We start from the raw sequence: 19,044 nt of genomic DNA, 5'->3' as shown, positions 1-19,044 counted from the left end.
CTCCTTGCTCTGTGATACGGTTTAGTCCATCATCAGGGGTTGGTAATTGCAAAACATTCTTTCTAATGTTAAACCCAGTCTCTTCCTTTCTATCTCCACCAACTGGATTTAGAGTTTAAGGCCAAGTCAATCTGAGATCAGACTTCGTTCTTACCAGCTGTGTGACCTTGAGCGCGTCTTTCAACCTTTCTGAGCCCCAGTCGGCTCAGCCATAAAGTGAGGACAGTGACGCCTGCCTGGAGGTGTTGCCTGCGTGAGATGGCATGTTTTGCTCTGTCCAACTGCTTTTAACAGTTCTCAATACAGATGTCTTCTCTGCTGTCTTTCCTAAACTAAGTGTTCCTCTGACGGCTCCCTCAGTTCTCGCCCCCCTCCAGCCTCTGCCCCCAGCCTCCCACCCCCAGCCAAGATGCCGCTGGCCTCCTGGTTGTGTAACACAGTGGAACCTTCTCAGCTTCTCTCTGGATCTTCGGAAACAGTCCAGCACCCTTGCTTTCTTCACAGGGTCTCTTCACTTGGCCTCTCCATCACCATGTTTTGGGGATTTTCTCCTTTCTGGAAGATCCTTCCCAGTATTTGGCGTGGCCCATCTTCCTCAGCCTTTTTTCTGTCACCTGTGACCGCTCCTTGGCCCCTCCCCTCAGCCCTCTGCTCTTCTTCTTGCCAAAATGGCGGCAGTAAAGACTGTCAAGTACTTAGCTATGCCAAGCCCTGCTCCCAGCGCTGAGCATGTACGTATCCATTTAATTCCCAAATCAGACCACAGATACTTTGACTCTCCTTTCACAGAGGAGGAAACTGAGGCTCAGAGTGGTTAAGCAATGTAGCCAAGGTCAATCAGTCAGAGAAGGCATGTGAACATAAGCTGTTTGGCTGGTGCTCAACCAGTCTGTCCCCACGGAAGCTTCCATCCACCAGTCTGTTCACATCTGCCATGCTGGCTTCTCCAGGCAAGACCCTTCCTTTAGGCTCTAGATCTAAGTATGAACTGCCCACAGGGCTTCTCAACCTGATGGCCCACTGGAAGCTCAAGAGGAATGTGAATTCATTTCCTTTCCCTGCAAACCGGTTCCATCCTGTCTTCTCCTGTCTCACTCAAGCCCCCCACCTGGAAGCCGTCAGCCCCTCGCCTCTGGTTCGCCTGTCACAACGACCAAGCCAGCGCTGCCTCTTGACTGCCGCCCGCCCTGCCCTCTGCCCTTTGTCCCCTCTGCCCTCGCCTCAGTTCCTGCAGGCTTCATCTCTTGCCTGGATTTCTGCAACTCTCCTAACTAATTCCCCTGACTCTATCAGACCGCCTGCGATTTGTTGTCCTGTCCGGCGCCCAAGCGCTTTTTCTTAACTTCTGTATTCCTTGCTTAAGACCCTTCCCTGGCTAATCATTACCTCAGAGATAACGTCCACATCCCCTAGCGAGCAACCCCAGCCCATTTACCATCTGTCCCCACGGCCTCTCAGGTCTCCTCCTCCGACATCCCCTGCTTCACCCTCTGCTCCAGACTAACTGGATCGCTTGCCTTATGAGGGTAATTGTAAAAACGGTGTAGACCGTTGAGTGCTCACTGGGGGCTACACAAACGTATCTTTTCATCCTAACATCTGTTGGGGGTGGAGAAATTATTAATGCTTCACAGGTGAGGCAACTGCGGTTCAAAGAGCTTAAGTCACTTGCCCAGAAACTGGCTTGTTCAAGACCGGGTCCGTCGAGGAGATCCAACACCGTGCTCTTTGCCACTGCGCTCTGGGAAACTGGCTGACTGCGCAGGCTGGAGCCTCGCTCCCGCTGGTGACTCCTTCAGGGCTCAGCGCCGCGGTCAGCTCTCTGCAAAGCCATGGTTGGCCTCTGGCCCCCAGACTGACTCAGGTGGCTTGTTACTCTTTTATCATATTTATCAATATTTTTTATCAATATTTATCATATTTCTGTCAGTTGAAGACTCCATCATCTATAGGATGCATCCCTGGCTTACTATTATCTCTGGAGGAAAACAAAAATCCCGCCATGGTAAATGGACGCATCCTCCATCCCATCTCACACTGTCTACACTGTACACACACGCACACACACACACACACACAAGACAACTCGCACACAGATAACTAAGCTCAGCCTCCACCAGCCTGTCCACACTGATTCAATTTCCAGCTCTCCTGGTTCACCTCCTGTGGGTTATCTCACGGGGATATTCCCAATGCCTGATATGTGCTAGAAGCTCAATGAATGAAACTGGAGAGGATAAATAATAAACAGCAAGAAGAATAACTAGCATTTTTTGAGCATATAACAAGACATCAGGCACAGAGCCAGGCATTTGGCTTGGATTATCTTATTTCAATTGCTCACAAGAAAAACTATGAGATAGGAAGTTTTCTTATCCATATTTTGTGGATGTGGAAACAAAAAATCAGAGAGGTTAAGCAAGTAACTGAAAGTCCCACAGCTAGGGTGATAAAGGATTGAGATTTTAAACCAGTTTGGCTGATATCGAAGTTTGATTTCTTAACCCTAAGCTGCCTTTCCAAAGAATGAAGGCTTTTTATTGCTCCCCAGAAATGATGTTTAGTTTTTCACCTTTCTCGCCTTCTTGCCCCTACTTCTCGGCCAAACCCACCAAGATCATTGTTATCCTTCTTTCTTTTGTCAGTATCTCTTTGTAAAATCACACAAAAACTTAACCATTCAAGCATAGCTTGTCCAGTATGGAAAACTGTAGGATTAGTCCCTCCTTTGACCTGGATACCACAATTTCAACCTATTTTAACAGCTGAGACACACTGTCCATATTTAGTGAACATATAATCCACCTTAAAATCTAGATCTTTCTCACAAAAACTAAGCCAGTCTTGTATTTCTTGTACTTCTTTCAGTTGAAGACTCTATCATTTGTAAGACGCATCCTTGATTTAATATTACCTTTGCAGGAAAACAACTAAAAAAGCTCACCATGGTAAATATACACAACTTTAATCTATATCTCATACCATGTATAAAAGCAAATTCAAAATCGATCATAAACCTAAATGTAAAATTATAAAACTTCTAGAAGAAAACAGCAGAAAATCTTTAAGACTTTGGATTAGACAAATATTCCTTAAATATGATACAAAAAATGTAACACATGAAAGAAAAAAGTTGATAAATTGGACTTCACCAAAATGAAAAATTGTTCTTAAAAAGACACTGTTAAGAAATTAAAAAGCAAGCCACACACTAGGGGACAGTATTTGCAAAACACATATCAGATAAAGAACTTATCTAAAATATGTAAAAGACTTCCAAATTAAATAAAAAGAAAACAAATAATCCAATAAAAAATTTGAACAGGGCAGGCCCAGTGGTGCAGTGGTTAAGTTCGCATGTTCAGCTTTGGCAGCCCTGGGTTTGCTGGTTCGGATCCTGGGAGCAGACATGGCACCGCTTGGCAAGCCCTGCTGTGGCTTCCCACATATAAAGTAGAGGAAGACGGGCACGGATGTTAGCTCAGGGCCAGTCTTCCTCAGCAAAAAGAGGAGGATTCGCAGCAGATGTTAGCTCAGTGCTAATCTTCCTCAAAAAAAAAAAAGTTTGAACAGACACTTTGTCAAAGAAGATATATGAACAAATCATCATAAAAAACGTGTTCAGCATCGTTCGTCACTAGAGAAAGGTAAGTTTAAACCAGCATGAGATACCAATATGCCCATATTTGAACAGCTAAAAATGCTGACAGTCCCACGATGCAGTGCTCTCATGCATTGCTGCTGGGAGCACAAGCTGGTAGGACAACTTTGGAAAACAGTTGGGCAGTTTCCTGCAAAGTTAAACATACACTTACCATGTGAGCCAGAAATCTTCCTCCTAACCATTTACCCAGGAGAAATGAACACATATGTTCACACAAAAACTTGGACGTGAATGTTTATAATGGCTTTATTCATAATAGCCCCAAACTGAAAACAACACAAATGTCTTTTAAATGATGAATGAGTAAACATTGTGTGGACATCTCTGCAGTGGAATATTACTCAGCAGTAGAAAGGAACAGACCATGAATACATGGACAACATGGATTCATTTCAAATGCATTGGTTGAGCAAAAGAAGCCAGACACAGAGAGGCTACATAAATTTACTCCCATCTTTATGACATTCTGGAAAAGGCAAAACTACAAGGATAGAAAACAGATCAGTGATTGCCAGCGGCTAAGCAGGAGCGTTTGTCTACAAAGGGCACAAGGGAACTCTTTTGGGGGGTGAAACTGTTCTGTACCTTGATTTTGGTGTTAGTTACATGACCGTATGCATTTGTCAAAACTCCTGGAACTGTACAACAAGAAGGACATAGTTTAGCGTATGTAAATTATACATTGATGAAAATAGATTCCTGTGTAGTGCAACCAATGGTGGAGGAGGAACAAGGCAACAATTAGTTGAACCTTTGTCTGCATATGGGTAGATTTTCTATTTACAACAACCGTACCTATTAAACAGCTAGTTGCCTTTGACACAGAGTGTAGGATGCATCCAAAGGCCAGAAACAGTAAAAGGTAGAGGAAAGCCTCTTGGAACCAAGGAAATACACAAGGTTATGTGTGATGCTCAGCGTAGACTTTCATCCTGGAAAGGCCCAGTGTATCAAGATCTTTTCTGACTCTGAGACTACGTAGTAGCCTCTCCTCTCCACTCGGCATCCGTGACAGTGGAGAGAGCGCCCCGTCTGCTTCTTCCCCCATCAGGATACGAAAACCTCAGACAGGACGGCACCCATGGCGAGAGAGCAGAGACATCCACCTATTCAGACGTTTTCCAGCCAAAGTTCTCCTTCAGGAATTTTCCAATTGATGGAGAATAAACACAGAGTCTGGGCTTCCGTTTCCCAAACCTTAGCACCACCAGTTGGGCCTCCTTTGGTGCCTAAACCCCAGCTTGGCATGGCGTTTGCCTGTGCACGGGTCCAGACCTGGTCTTCCCTCCCAGGCTGAAGTGGAGAACCAGCAGCATCCCAAGGATCCAGGTCAGAAGCACAGTCTGCCCTCTGGACAGAGCTGCCCGGCTGTATCCCAGACGAAAACATTCACACCCAGTATTTCCTTCTTAGAGACTGAAAGGCCACAGACTTGAACTTAGAAAATAGCTTTCAGAGAATTATACCTTCAGAGGCCTCTTCTTCTTAAGAGTTTTACAGACGTCATTGCCCTTCATGATTAACAACGACATCAGCCTCGAGAGGAAACGGAGGCTGTGCGCCTGAGGCGAGGCCCTGGGCAGGATCCGGCCTCATCTGTGGATGTCGGCCGGGGAGGCGCAGCCTGGATCCACTCACGAGGAAACAGAACAAGTGACAACGAGAAACGTTATTCTTCAAAACTCTCAATATCATAAAAAACAAATAAAGGCTGTAGAAATGTTTTAGATTAAGGGAAATCAGAGAGACGTGACAACACGTGCTGAGGGGGGAAAATGCTAAATAGTACGTTATTAAGTCAAAATATTGATAAAATCAGGACACTGATGGTAGATTAGAAAAAAATATTATCAATGTTAAATTTACTGAGACTGAGAACTGTGCTACAGTTACATAAAAATCTCTATTCCTAGAAAACAGACACTGAAATATTTAAGAGGAAATAGGAAATATTTAGGAGTAAAGAGCCATGATGTGTGCAACTTACTCTCAAATGGTTCAGAAAAGAAATATTATTTCTTAAAATTATTGTCATTGTCAATTATTACTAAATTGTAGTTATTGAAATCATTATTATTGTCAAAACTATTTCCAAATAAAAAGCTTTTAAAAATGTACTCCTTAAAGCACGTCATTTTAAATGTACGTTAACACTGTGCGCATTGTTCAGTTACAGAAAATGAGGAGGAGAAAGAGTGAAAACCGTGCTTTCTGGGCCCCGCAAAACCCTCCATTGCCTGGATCCCTATGAAAATGTCAGTTCTAAATATCACTTGGCAGGTGTTTTTCCCAGGCTTTTTATTGGGACAGACGGCAGGCGCACTTTCTCCTTCAGACAGTGTCTTCCGGGTGTGCTAAGCCCCTGCAGACACGTGCCTGCCGATCATTTCCAGCACGCGATCTCCATTTCCCCTAGAGCGTCCAAAGAAGCACTGAAGACTTACTGCGTCCCTGTCAACATTGCCCATTTTCCACCTTCGGGTTTGGCCAAGGCCTTTGGTATAAAGTCAGTGATCCCGTTGGTCAATGACCTGGGCAGTCCCATGACTTCCTTCTCCTCTTTCACACAGTCATTTCCCTGCTCACTGCTACTTGGAGCGGTGGGGAGGTGCACAGATCAAAAGGAGGCAGGAGAAATCACCCCTAGTCCCTTGCTTTCATCGTAGATTTGCAGTCCTGGTGGACGTGCTGTTAACACAGGAAGAAAAATACCTGGGCTCAGACGAAGTTTGGGGATATGGATAAAATTCTTGTAGCAATTACCAAACCTCAGAGGATTAACACACTAAAGTTTAATTATCACACTCACGAAGGTCAGTATGGATTGGATGGTTATCCTCCAGGTGATGACTCAGGGATCCAGCCTCCTCGACTTTTGTGTCATTGTCATCTTCAACACATATTATACACAGTTGCCACTGCACGGGAAGAAAGAGTGGGTGGCGTGTGGAGACTGATGCATAGATCCAGAAGTGGCTTATGTTACTTTAGTCCACATTATACAATCAACAATCAATCACAGACATCGATCCTCTTCCGCCGAGAGGTGGGGCCTGCATACGTTCCCTCCATTGAACCTGGCTGGACCTTTATAACTACCTCTACCAGCAGAACATGGTGGAAGTGCCAGTGCACGACTTCCAAGGTCAGGTTATAAAAGGCAGCATGGCTTTGGCTTGGCTGCCTCTCTCTGTGTCTCTGAATGCTCATCCTTGGACTCTAGGCCCCATGCCGTGAGGAAGCCCAGGCGACATGGAGAGGCCACATGTGTAATGTTCCAGCTGACAGCCTCAAATGGTTCCCCAGCCAACAACCAGGACCAACTGCTGGACTTGTAAGTACATGAGCTTTCAGCCTTCTAGAGGAGGTCCTAGACGCGAGGGAGCAGAAACAAGCTCTCTTCCTCTACCCAGTTGAATTCCTGACCTGCAAAAACAATGAGAAATAATAAATTATTATTATTGTTTTAAGCCACTAAGTTTTGGGGTAACTCATTACACAGTTATAGATAACTAATTCAGTGAGCATCTTGCTAGCCTCTGCCACAATTCTCTAGCCTCTCTGTGTGGAGTTACTCATTAGGATTCTCAGACTACCAGCTGGGAGGAAAATCATCACAGCCACTGTCACCACCACCATCATCATCAGTCATTGAGTCCATCAGGGTCTCGGCAAGAAATGCAGACGCCATACGGAAAAGGGGAAATTGTGGAGAGTTTTGTAAAGGTGATTAGGGCAGGGTTAAGTGGCACACACTGGGAATGGAACAAGAGAGGGTCATCAATTCTGGTCCTGAAGGGGCAAGGGGGACACTGGTTCCTGGAATCTGGTAGGAGCTCTAAGTATAGAGGAGGGGTCAGTTGAAAGGGATTATGACTTTTAGAATGCAACCACTTCAAACTGAGGCCCAATAAAGAGAGAGCTGTGGGAATAAAGACCCAAACTCTCTCCTCTCGCTCTCTGATTTTCCACTGATATTTTCTATTGGCTGAACCCAACAGGAAGCCACAGGGCAAGGAACCTGGCTGATACAATCCATAGGGGTCAGCCTCCCAGGGGACAGAGCAGGATGAGAAAGGTGGAGAGTAGAGCTGGAGGGAGAAATGCGAATGAGTATCCTGCGCATTCACCATCATCACCACCACCGCCACCATCATCATCACCATCTTCGTCATCATCATTTTTACAGTACTTTATAGAGTATAGCGCATACTACTTCTGGATTTACAAAATAATCCCTCATTCTTTCTCTTGTATCATCCTCAGAAGGTCACCTTGCAGGATCCCCTACATCTAGCAGAGGGCTTGGTGCATAACTGGTGCTTAGCTCAATCCCACGCATATCTTAGAATGTCCACTCTGTTCCAGGACCTGGGCTAGAATCATGCCTATGGAGGAGAAAATTCTAGGACAAATTTGTTAAGTATCATTCGAAAGACACAAAGTGTTAGGAAGTATTCATCAGAAAAGCCTCATGGAGGTGGTGGCGCCCAAGGGTGGGCTTCGGTGATGGGCAGGTCTCCACAGGTGTGCTTGGAAGGGAGAGAGCTTCCATGTCCTGGGAACCACATGAAGGAAAGGTTTAAAGGTGAGGAAAGAGAGAACATAATCTGGGAACAGGAAACATTTCCATTTTGCTGGAGCATAGAACTTATAGAGATAAGATGTAAGTCATGAAGTTGAAAAAGTAGAGCGGTCATATTGTGATAAGTGTTGAAAGCCAAGATGCATTTCAACTCAGCACATTAGGTACATGGGAGTCACGGATGGCTTTTGAGCAGAGGAAGAAAGTATTGTAACTTCTCTTTCCAGCAGCGAGCGGGATAAATGGGGTGAGTGCACACACAAGGTGGGGAGACTACTTATGAGACTACTGCCCTAGTTTCAGAAACCAGAATCTTGCTAGGAGAATGGGGGCAGAAACAGAAGAAACGGGTGTGGTGAGAGGTTGACACTGTGAGAACCAAGAGCATTAACAATGGCTCTTCCTACAGCCAGTCACTGCTGGCCGTGGGGGGTGCCATTTCTTCAACATCACAATTATTTATTGAGTGACTACCCTGTGCCAGGTTCTGCTCTTGACCTTGTGCACACAACAGGAAGCAAGACAGACAAAGCAGTCTCACTAACCCTCCTTTTCAGTAAGAGAAGGTAGTGCCACCGGCACAAGCAGAAAATTCAGGACTGAGAGATGGCACACAGCTTCTCCTCTGCCTGGAATTGCTTTCCACTCTTCTCCTTTGCCTAGAAAACTCCTACTTATCCTTCAAAACCACTTCTTACACCCCAAGAATTTAAAGACTTATCCCTGATTTTTCCATTGTACTTTGCTCATTCCTCTGGAATCTCCCTTCAGAAACAACTAGGATTGCAAGGGTTTAAGAAAAGCTTTTATAATCACAATAGCTTGTGAAAGGTCTCTTGGAAGTTTTGTTAAAACTATTAGGTCAAACCTTTAGCAACGCTGCATTGCTAAATCAAAATCTGCAAAACGGCAGGAATTTATTAAGGTTGAAATTCATTATTGGTCCTGACAGTTTGGAAACAAGGAGAATGCTGTGCACAGGCCACCACGCACTTCCTCATCCTTCCGGCCCATCCATCCCCCCATCCTTCCCCATCCATCGCCCCATCCCTCCCTCCCAACACTTCCCCTGGGGCGTGTTACGCTGGGTGATGCCTCTCCTTCAGTCCTCACTCACTAGCTGAAAGCAGTGGTGGGTCCAGCGCAGACAGCTTTGAGGTCAGCACGCCTTTGAGCTCAAGGTGACTTCAGCTGGACTTGAGGCTTTTCCACTTAAGGCCTTGGACAAAGATCTCAACCCTGCAGAGCCTTGACTTTCTTAGCTGTTAAGGAGGAAGAGGGTTCCCACGAGGATTAAATGGTGCAAAAATTAGAAATCTCGGGCTCCCACACACACCACTACCCCGCACCCCCAGCAGGTGTTTAATAGGCTTTATTTTTTGATTTGGACCCAATAAGATTCACACACGAGGGCTCCTGCTGCGCTTGGCTTTACAGTTCTTCATCCTGTGGCCGTGCGCAGGGGTGGCATTTCTTGCAGACCGTCTCTGGGGGAGACTTGAGACGGTGAACCCCAGGAGGTCCTCAGGACGACTTGAGAAGGCTCCTGCCTCATTTCCCCAGCTCCACACTCGCCCCTCTAATCCATCTTCCACACAGAAGTATCTGGGATGCACAGTTGAACTCATTATTCCCAGCTTAACTCCTTTCACTGACCCCCACGGTGCCTGCTTTAACCCCGCACACTGACATCAAGGCCCCATCTCCCTGGGGTCTTTTCTCAAGACTGACCCTCCCTTCCTGAAATGCTTAAAAGATGGGCTCTGCTGGGTGACTTAGGCAAGCCGTGCAGACACTGATGCTTCGTCTTCCTCCTCTGTAAAATGGGAGTGACGACGCCTCAGAGGTTTCCATGACTTAGTTTAAGTGAAAAAACAGCAGCATAATGCCTGAAACAGAGGAAACGCTCCATAAATGGCAACTATTTGACTGTTGTTGGTGCTATTGAACTGTGTGGGACCCCTGCACTGGTGGTGCCAATTCCTGCACCTGGTCATGGATCATGCCACCCATCTCTCGCCGTCACTTGCCTGGCTGTCTCACTCTTTAAAAATCACAGGCACTCTTCCAAGACCCCCTAACCTGAACTAAATGCCTCCTTTAGGTTCTCTCAGGCATCCTGTCATTCCTCTGATCTAGTACATTTCATATTATAATCAAAAATACCTGTTTGTATATCTGCTCCTCTCCTCCAGACTAGAAACACCAGAAGGTGAGGGAATGTGTCTTACACATCTTGGGATCTCCATCATCCAACGAATTGACTTGTATTGAGGGATGTGGACAGACAGTTCAGATAAACAGACTGGCAGGTAGTCAGATAGATAGACAAATGGACAGATCATCAGACAGACACACAAATAGTCAGGCAGAAAGACAATCAGACAGATTCTCTTTATCTATATATCTATAGATACAGATATCTATACATATCTATAGATATATAGAATAAATAAAACGTATACATTTCCATTTTTTTCCAAATAAATCATACTACCTCCTAGGCCACAACATTTTAATAAAGATAAAATTAAGTTAAAACAGATCATTGAACTGACACGTATGCATGAATGTGTGTATGCTAAGGGCCCCATCTCTTTAACTAAGTTTGTGATACCAACAACCTCGCAAGGGAGATGTTGATATTCTGATTTTGTACTTTATGAAACAGTTCAGAGAGTTAAGGAAATGCTCAAGGCCACACAGCCTGGTACAGAACTCGAAATTAGTTTTTTAAAATTTTCTCTGTATATGGGTTGAACTGCGTCCCACTCAAAAAAGATCTGTTGAAGTCTCAAGTATCAGAACCTCAGAACGTGACCTTATTTGACAATAGGGTCTTTACAAAGATAAGTTAAAATGAGATCATTAGGGCCCCTAACCCAGTATAACTGATGTCCAACGGAAAGCGGAAAATTGGACAGAGAGCACAATGTGAAGAGACAGAGACACAAAGAGAAAGCCACATGAAGAGTGATGCATCTACAAGCCAAAGGTTGCCAGCAAACCACCAGAAGCCAGGAGAGCGGCGGGGGCCAGATTCTCTCTCGCAGCCTCAGAAGGAACCAACCCTGCCCACACCTGGATTTTAGACTTCTAGCCTTCAGAACCGTGACACAGTAAAGTGATGCTACCTTAAGCCATCCAGATCATGATACTTTGTCACAGCAGCCCTAGGAAATTAACATGATGAGTTTCCAAAGATGCTGTTCTCATCTGTTGATTACACATGGACCAACAAATGTGGAAAAATGAGGACCCGAGTCACTTTCTGTGGGCTTGTCTGCCTCTCCCTGAGTCAGGAACTCTGTAGGGAGAAACATCGTCCAGGTCATAGCACAGTTGCTGACACAGTGTCCAAATATGTTTGATAAATGAAAAAATGTTGGAGTAGTAAAATTTTTCTTTCAGTTTTAACGTTTGGAACATATAAAAAGTAAGTTTAGAGGGGCTGGCCCCGTGGCCGAGTGGTTAAGTTCGCGCACTCTGCAGCAGGCGGCCCAGTGTTTCGTTAGTTCGAATCCTGGGCGCGGACATGGCACTGCTCATCAGACCACGCTGAGGTGGCGTCCCACATGCCACAACTAGAAGAACCCACAACGAAGAATACACAACTATGTACCGGGGGGCTTTGGGGAGAAAAAGGAAAAAATAAAATCTTAAAAAAAAAAAAAAAAGTAAGTTTAGAAATTACCTTTCAGAGCGGATTTGACAAGAGGAAAGATAGCTTAAGTGAGTGTGTTGGAGAAGTGGGGGGTGGAGGGCTCAGACTTGGGTGATTATGTGCAATGAGCCACTTGTCTTCCCAGCACCCACCCACCCAGTCCTCCCTGTGGGTCCCCACACCCACCCCAAGTTGCCTAGGCCAGTGAGCAACGTCATCTAGAAAGTTCCAGTACATGCAAACCAAAAGTGTGCCCCAGTTATTGATACTTTTTAAGCCAGGAAATGCAAGTACCCAATCTGACAAGTACGCTTACTGCGAAAAAATGGCTGAGTGTTTGAAAGTGGGCGTCTCCCAGGAAATCTGCTGACGTGTGTGAGCATGCAGGCATCTCTACACCCGTGACTGAGGGGGAGCCGGGTGCGGTTTAGGACAGGGTGGGGAGAAGAAGATCACAAATGATCCATTTACTCAACAATCTTTACTGAACACTTTCTGTTCTCAACACTGTGCTGGGGACTGACAACCATGAGGTAAGTGAGACAGCCCCAACCCTAAAATGCTTATATTCTCATCCAAGAGAGAGGAAAACCCTACAGATGAAATTAACAAGTTAATTGTTATGGGCTCCAATGGCCAAGCATATTCAGATTTATCCAGCCAGAGTGCACATCTGCATTGGTTTTATCTCCATTTTAAAATGCACAAGAGAGGTTGAACAGTGGTTTAAAGCCACGCACCTTACAGGGCTAGCCAGCTCAGAGTCGTCTTTCCACTATGTGCCAAGCTAACAACATCAGACAATGGAGTCCCCATCCGTGACTTCCAGTGAGCTGGGTCCTGAAACATAGGTAGGCCTTGCCTCACCCGCGTGAGGAGGGAAGTAGGAAGATTCAGAACTTTGGGGGAAGATGTTGGCAGTGAGGAGGTTAGTGCACAGTTTGCGTGGCAAGAAATGAGACTGAAATAGTAGTTTGAGATCAGATGGGGGATGGTGGAGAAATAAGTCTAGAATTTTGTCTTGCAGGAAACAGAAGGAGTGAGCACAGGGACAGAGCAGCTCCAGGATACTTTCCGGATGCCAATCCACAGAGCAAAATATGCTGGGAAACACTGCAAGATGGTGAGACAGAGGGGCCTGAGTGAGAGTGTTGGAGGTGAGGAGGCAAAACGGAGACGTTATGAAAGAAGAGCTGACAGTAAATATGGTGCCTCAGGAAATATAGAAGGGGAGGGGGAGGGAAAGGCTTCCTTTCTTCGAAACACTGGATATGAGGTAATGATGGAACCTCGAGGTAGCGATATCTGGCAAGCAGCTGAAGAAGTAAGACTAAAGAGCTCAGGAGGAAGACGAGGCTAGATGCTGAGCAGAGAGTCCACACAAAGATGATGGCTGCAGTTAGCAGATGAAGCCTCTCAGATAGAATAGTGAAGAGAAAGGCAGAGCAAAGAGCTGAACTCTGGATGCACAGAGCGGCTTCTCGCGGATGAACAGAAGGAGCGTGAGCAGTTAGTTAAGGATGTGGTTACAAAATCAGAAGCAAGTCAGTAGTTGCATCATCATGAAAGAGGAGGGAAAAGAGAATTCAAGAAGGAAAGGCTGATGAATGCTATCTACCACTGCCACGGTCACAGAGAGATGGCCATCGGGTTTGTGATTGCGAGTCCAACCTCTGCGAGTGCTCTGTCAGCAAACAAAAGAGCAGGGAGTTGGGAAGGGCCTAAGTCACAAGGCAGTTGCAGCATCACCTAGAGAGGACTTCTTCAACTGGGTTGGCAGTGGCCACTAGGAGGGAACCTGTGGAGAGAAGAGGAGCAGAGCCTGTGGCTCGAGTGGATGAGAAGGTGCCACTCCAGACTCCAGTCTCTCTCTAACATTATAGTCCTGAGAGATTTGTAATGACTGGAAGCCCCAATTCTTTTACTTTTTATTTTGGAAATTTTCAAACATATCAGAAAGAATAGTATCCACATCCCTCCACTCCTGCAATTACCACCCATGATCAATCCCGAGTCACTTTTTCCTCCACCCATTTTATTGCTCAACTGGCTCATTAGGATGGTAGTTCTAGACATTAAATCACTCCTTCCTTCACTGATTCCTTGAACGCTACTTCAAAAGATAAAGACTTTAAAAAGTATAGCCACATCCCACTGCCACGTCTGAAAAGTTAACAGTAACTCCTGAATAGCCTACGAGTGTCTAAACTTCTTCGATTATCTCGCACTATTGGTGGGGGAGAGGGAGTTGCTTTATTGAAACCAAGATCTAAACAAGGTCCACACATGGCATTCAGCTAACATACACTTTCAGTCTCTTTTAACCTCCAAGTTTTCCCTCTTTCTTTTTCTTCTTGGGGATTATTTGTTGAAGAAACAAGGTAATGAGTCCCGTTCCCCACCCTCTGGATTTTACTGATGGTGCCCACATGGTGCCTTTTGATAGGTTCCTCTATCCTGTCGACTACGAGTTAGTTCCAGAGACTTGATGTAATTCGTGTTTTATTTTTGTCGAGAAACGTTGTGTTTCCTATTGCATCACATGAGTAGGTATAAATGTCTTTTGGCCTCTCTTTTTGTGACGTTCAGATTGACGTGTGGGTTCAGAGGGGGTCTACTTCATGCACCCACTGTAAATTCCTAGTACCTTTCACCGCGTTGGCAAGAAAATACAAGTTCTTTCTAACAGAAAAATCTAACTTATTTTGATCAGCAGAAAAATTAAAGACTCTATACACAGTAGAACAATACATATAAAACATTAATATTTCTTAAATATAAAAGCTATGTGTCCACATCCGTGATAAACTACAGTTGCTTTTCTAAAACGAAAACAATGTTCAAAATGTGGTCCGTCACTGACACTGAAACGGCAGGTATGGAGTGCCTCCTAAAAAGCACATTGACAACTGAGGGCAAGGGGACTTGTGCGAACTGCCACCTCTGCGGACACTGCCACAGACTTCTAGAAACCAGCCATTGGTAACAAGACAGGTAGTGCTGGAAGCTGATTTTCCTCATCATAAAGGTTTTCCTTGTCATAAAGGCCATACGCTAGGGTGCTGGCAGAGAGAATGGAAAGTAGTGATAAATGTGACATTTCGAAAGAAGAATTAACAGGATTTGGTAAATAATTAAAGAAAGAGAGAGTTGAGGTATTGCCAACACCTTGACCAACTGACTCGTAAGAAACAAAAGAATGTGGATTGGAAATTTCACAAGAACATGAAAAATGTCCTGCTGGTTTAGGCCATTGGACATCCCAGCTGGTATTGCTTTAACTTCACAGATAACTCGTGTGTTCAGATAACCCCAGAAACATCCCTAAGCCAACAGAATCCACCCTTTCATCTCTAGATATTTCTTAGAAAACTGCTAATAAATAATAAGGAGACCCATTGCTAGAGAATGTTCTAAAACACTGAGTCATGTGCCAAACAGCATTTTAAGGGAATAAAATATTAACCTACTTATCTGAAAAGTACCCAAATGCTTCAGTTCCTGCGTAATGAATTGGTTAAGTAAATACACTGGGGAGGGAGGGAGATGTCAACCCCCCTGCACATATAAAGAATTCTGTAGAATAAGTAAAAATTGGGGGTTCTTCCATGCAGTCGATGTTATTCATGATTCAGCATATGGCAGAGCCTGGGGGGCTGGAAGCTTGAGGACAGACAAAAGAGGCAGGGGGTGCACCCAGCAGCCCACATCTGGACCCTGGAAGGGAAGGAGAGGGAAGGGGAGGAGGCGGTGAAGCCCAGAAATGAAGGTCTAAGAACCACTCAGTCCTGGGACGGGCCCCAAAAATGCTTATGAGAAGCAGCATACTAGAATAAAGCACGCAAATCTCAGCAACTTAGTTTAGGATTTCAATGGAGAATCCCCTCCAGCCCATCACTAAACCTATTTATCAGCGGACATTCCCAGACCAAAAAAACCTAAAACCTATCTGCCAACCCGTCTTCATACAAAATTACCTTTGATGCAGGACAAGGGTCTCGCCACTCCCAGCTACCTCCCTAAGAAGAGATCCAACCACAGACACCGGCATTTGACAAGGGACAGCCCACACAGGAATGCAGAATTAGGTGTCAGCTAGGATGATTGTGCGGGACTGCTGGTGCCTGGAAAGAGCCTTCCCCAGACAACCTAGCCTTCTCAGCGGCCTGCCTGCTATCGAGGGGCCATGGGCTCGGTCCAGGATGTCCTTGGGGTGTGATGCGGAAAGAGTCAATATTTCCTGTGAACAGGGAATGCTTTAAAGTGATGAGAAGAATTTAGTCATCTCTTCTCTGTTTAAGAGGAAATCAGCTGAGGTCTCTGGGGCCAGAGTTACAGGGCAGAAGATCTTGGTTCTTGTAGGAAAGCAGGCTTTGCCCAGGAGAGGCGGCGTTTGCAATGCAGAGACGGGAAGGAAGAAATGTGTGCTGAGCCGAGAGCAGCGGGCGAACAGACGGGGATCCTGGCACCTTCCCCTGGCGATGCGTGAGTCTCACTTGAGACAAACTCCTGAGATAATCATAAAAAACCGCAGCAACCTTGTTGATGTTGGGATTTGCACTGAGATTCCAAATCGAGAGGTAGGGCAGGAGAAACAGGTTTGGATTTCTTTCACAGAGCAGGCGAAAGAATGCGAGGACTTCTCGACCAATTTTGAGAGCTAACTGCTGACTGCTTATTGGCTTTGCTCACACCCTATTCTGCCCCATGTTTCTATAACAAGAAAGGAGCCCAAAGCACTTCACTGGCATCATTCATTTCCAGGAAAGCTTTGCAAAGTGAATTACGTTGTTTTTTGCTTTGTTTATTTTTTTTTACAATGGTCTGTGAAATTGTTCAGTTTTACCCTCTGATAGAGAGAGAGAGACTGAGGCCAAAAAAGATGAGTTGGCACCTCGAAGCCTTTCATCCGCGTTAGAGGGCAGCAAGGATGAAAATGCAACCGCCTCGAGTCAATTCTGCATCAGTGTATCGATCAGCACAAGAAATAAGAAGATGCCTTGGAGAACACATAACAAGCAATCTTAGAGGCATGAGGTCTTCAGAATTATGATTTGAACAATACAATGAAGGAGACAGCTAAATGGTTCTCCTGTGTTGCTCCTCAAACATGGACTGACTGGACAGTACCCGCGGGCACATGGAGATGGGTGGAGGTCACCTCCCTCAGCTGGAAACAGGAAGGGGTGTGTGTGTCGGGGGGGGGGGGGGGGTCTCAGCAAGCAGGAGTGAGGCACAGGGAAAGACGTGGCAGGGAGGAGGAAACATTGACTCAGGGAAGTACCATTGGGCTGGCCACTACCATGGGCAGCAAGGGCTCCCGCCTGCCAGGACCACATGGAAAGCTGAGTGGAATGCCTATCAGAAGAGTCCTCAGATGAGAAGCATGTCCCCCTGACCCCCAGGCTTGGGAATTGCCGTGAGCAGTGATCTGCCACATTCAGGCTTGCACACCCAGGCCAGGTGGGGTGGCACCTCCCACAGGCAGAAATCAACATTCTGTGTCAATGTCAAGTGCATCATGGCCCTTGGGGACTCTCCATGGTCACAGCAGGGATCAGAAGTGAGGTGAAGAAGCCATGAGACAGGGCTCAAGAGGAGTCCAACACATCCCCAAACCCAGGAGGCCCCCTAAGTCTTCACCCAACAAATTGTTTCCCCTTCTTACATCATTCTGGAAGGCACTGACATGCAAAGTTTGCCCTGCACTCTTCCCGCCTCCCATCCCACCTTCCTGCCCTGCTCTTTGTTGCTCTTCGCCTAGCAGAAAGCGGGGAGGGCCTGCAGGCGTGTCCAGCTTGTGGACCTCAGCCAGGCAGGCTCTCAGGCACCTCCGAATTGGTCTCCAAAGATGTCCGTCTCCTCTCACCCCTGACAGTGAAGCCCAGTGTTAGGATGCCAGAGTCTGTCTTTTTTGGACACAGCAATACGGACTCAGTATTTTCAGAATCGCTGTCCTTGCGGCTGTGATTCACACAGACGCATTTCCAGTTCATTTTCTCTGACTCCAGAGGGATGGGCATTACCAAATTTCCCTTCTCCTCTCAGACATATTTGGAGGAAGGGAGTTTGAGCCGTCGATTTCCCTCAGGTAATTCCCCTGAAGTGGAATCTCCCTAAAACAGCACTGACGGTCCACTGACCGACCCCACAGGAAAGGATGCGGGAGAGAGGACAGCAGCTCTTTCCCAAGAGGACGTGTCCTCGTGGGGCCGAGGCAAAGGGCAGAGGACACCGGCTCCAGGATAGGAGCAGGCTGGCTCTGCTCTCACAGCCCATGCCGCCTCAGGACCATGACTCAACTGTTTCTTCGTGCATGAGGCTTGTTACCATGCTGGGGGGGCCAGGGTCAAGATAAATGTTCCCCAAAGTATGTCAGCGTTCACATTTCACTCCTAGGTTCCATAAGTTGGGTGACGGTGACAGTCACTGCAGGGAGGGTTTTCAAAGAGCTTCCCACTTAATCCTTTTTTTTTTCAAATCGTTTTTGGCCCTTTCTTGGGAAAGGAATTAAAAACGCATCTCTTTGTAAAACTCTCCTTCCCCAAAAGATACATCACTAATGTGATCTGGGACAGTCAGATCCCAATTCAGAGAATTTAGGGTTCCCTCACCTTCCTACTCCTTTGCCAGCAGTAAAGTCGGGAGCCCCTCGGAGATGCCAGCCTTCACTGTTTTTCCTTCTGAGAGCAGCGACAGATTAAGTTGCTATTTTGTTTTGTTTCGTTTCCCATACACAAGGCCTCTGGGGCCCTGGAACCTGGGCTGCTGGCATTTTAATTAACATTAATGCCTGGGCTGACCCCTCATCCCGCCCCCAATGATTTTTAGTAGGGAAAGAAACTAGCAAACCCCAGAGAAGCCGCATATGACTGTGTGAGTACCTCCTGGAAAAGCTAACTCTCAGGACGTTAGCCCAGCTCCCTAAGCAGGACTGTCGCCACCCCACCACCCCCAGCCAATTTGGAAATTTTCAAATAGAAATCAGTTGGGGAGGGGGGGATGACACAGTATTTCTCTTTTTAATAAACAAAATAAATACTTCTGGGGCCTCTGAATGAGCTCAGAGTCTCCATTTTCTCATTACCAGGGTTATTTCTATTCTGAGATCAGTATGACCAGGATATGTTA

The 19,044-nt window shown here is 46.0% G+C and overlaps 1 long non-coding RNA gene across 1 annotated transcript in view; it reads right to left on the bottom strand.

Moving 5' to 3' along the window:
* Positions 1 to 3,885: 3,885 nt before the first annotated feature.
* The window catches only part of LOC138920245 (uncharacterized), a 34,556-nt gene continuing 19,397 nt past the window's right edge, over positions 3,886 to 19,044 (bottom strand). Inside the window, exons 4-6 of the long non-coding RNA XR_011431085.1 lie at positions 9,367 to 9,511; positions 6,474 to 7,090; positions 3,886 to 6,352 (exon numbers count right to left, since the gene is read on the bottom strand). This is a non-coding gene — a long non-coding RNA (uncharacterized lncRNA). The remainder of the gene's footprint in view (positions 6,353 to 6,473; positions 7,091 to 9,366; positions 9,512 to 19,044) is intronic.

This window comes from Equus caballus, chromosome 22 (genome assembly GCF_041296265.1).
Source record: "Equus caballus isolate H_3958 breed thoroughbred chromosome 22, TB-T2T, whole genome shotgun sequence".
NCBI lineage: Eukaryota > Metazoa > Chordata > Mammalia > Perissodactyla > Equidae > Equus > Equus caballus.
This window is presented reverse-complemented; position numbering and strand designations above follow the sequence as displayed.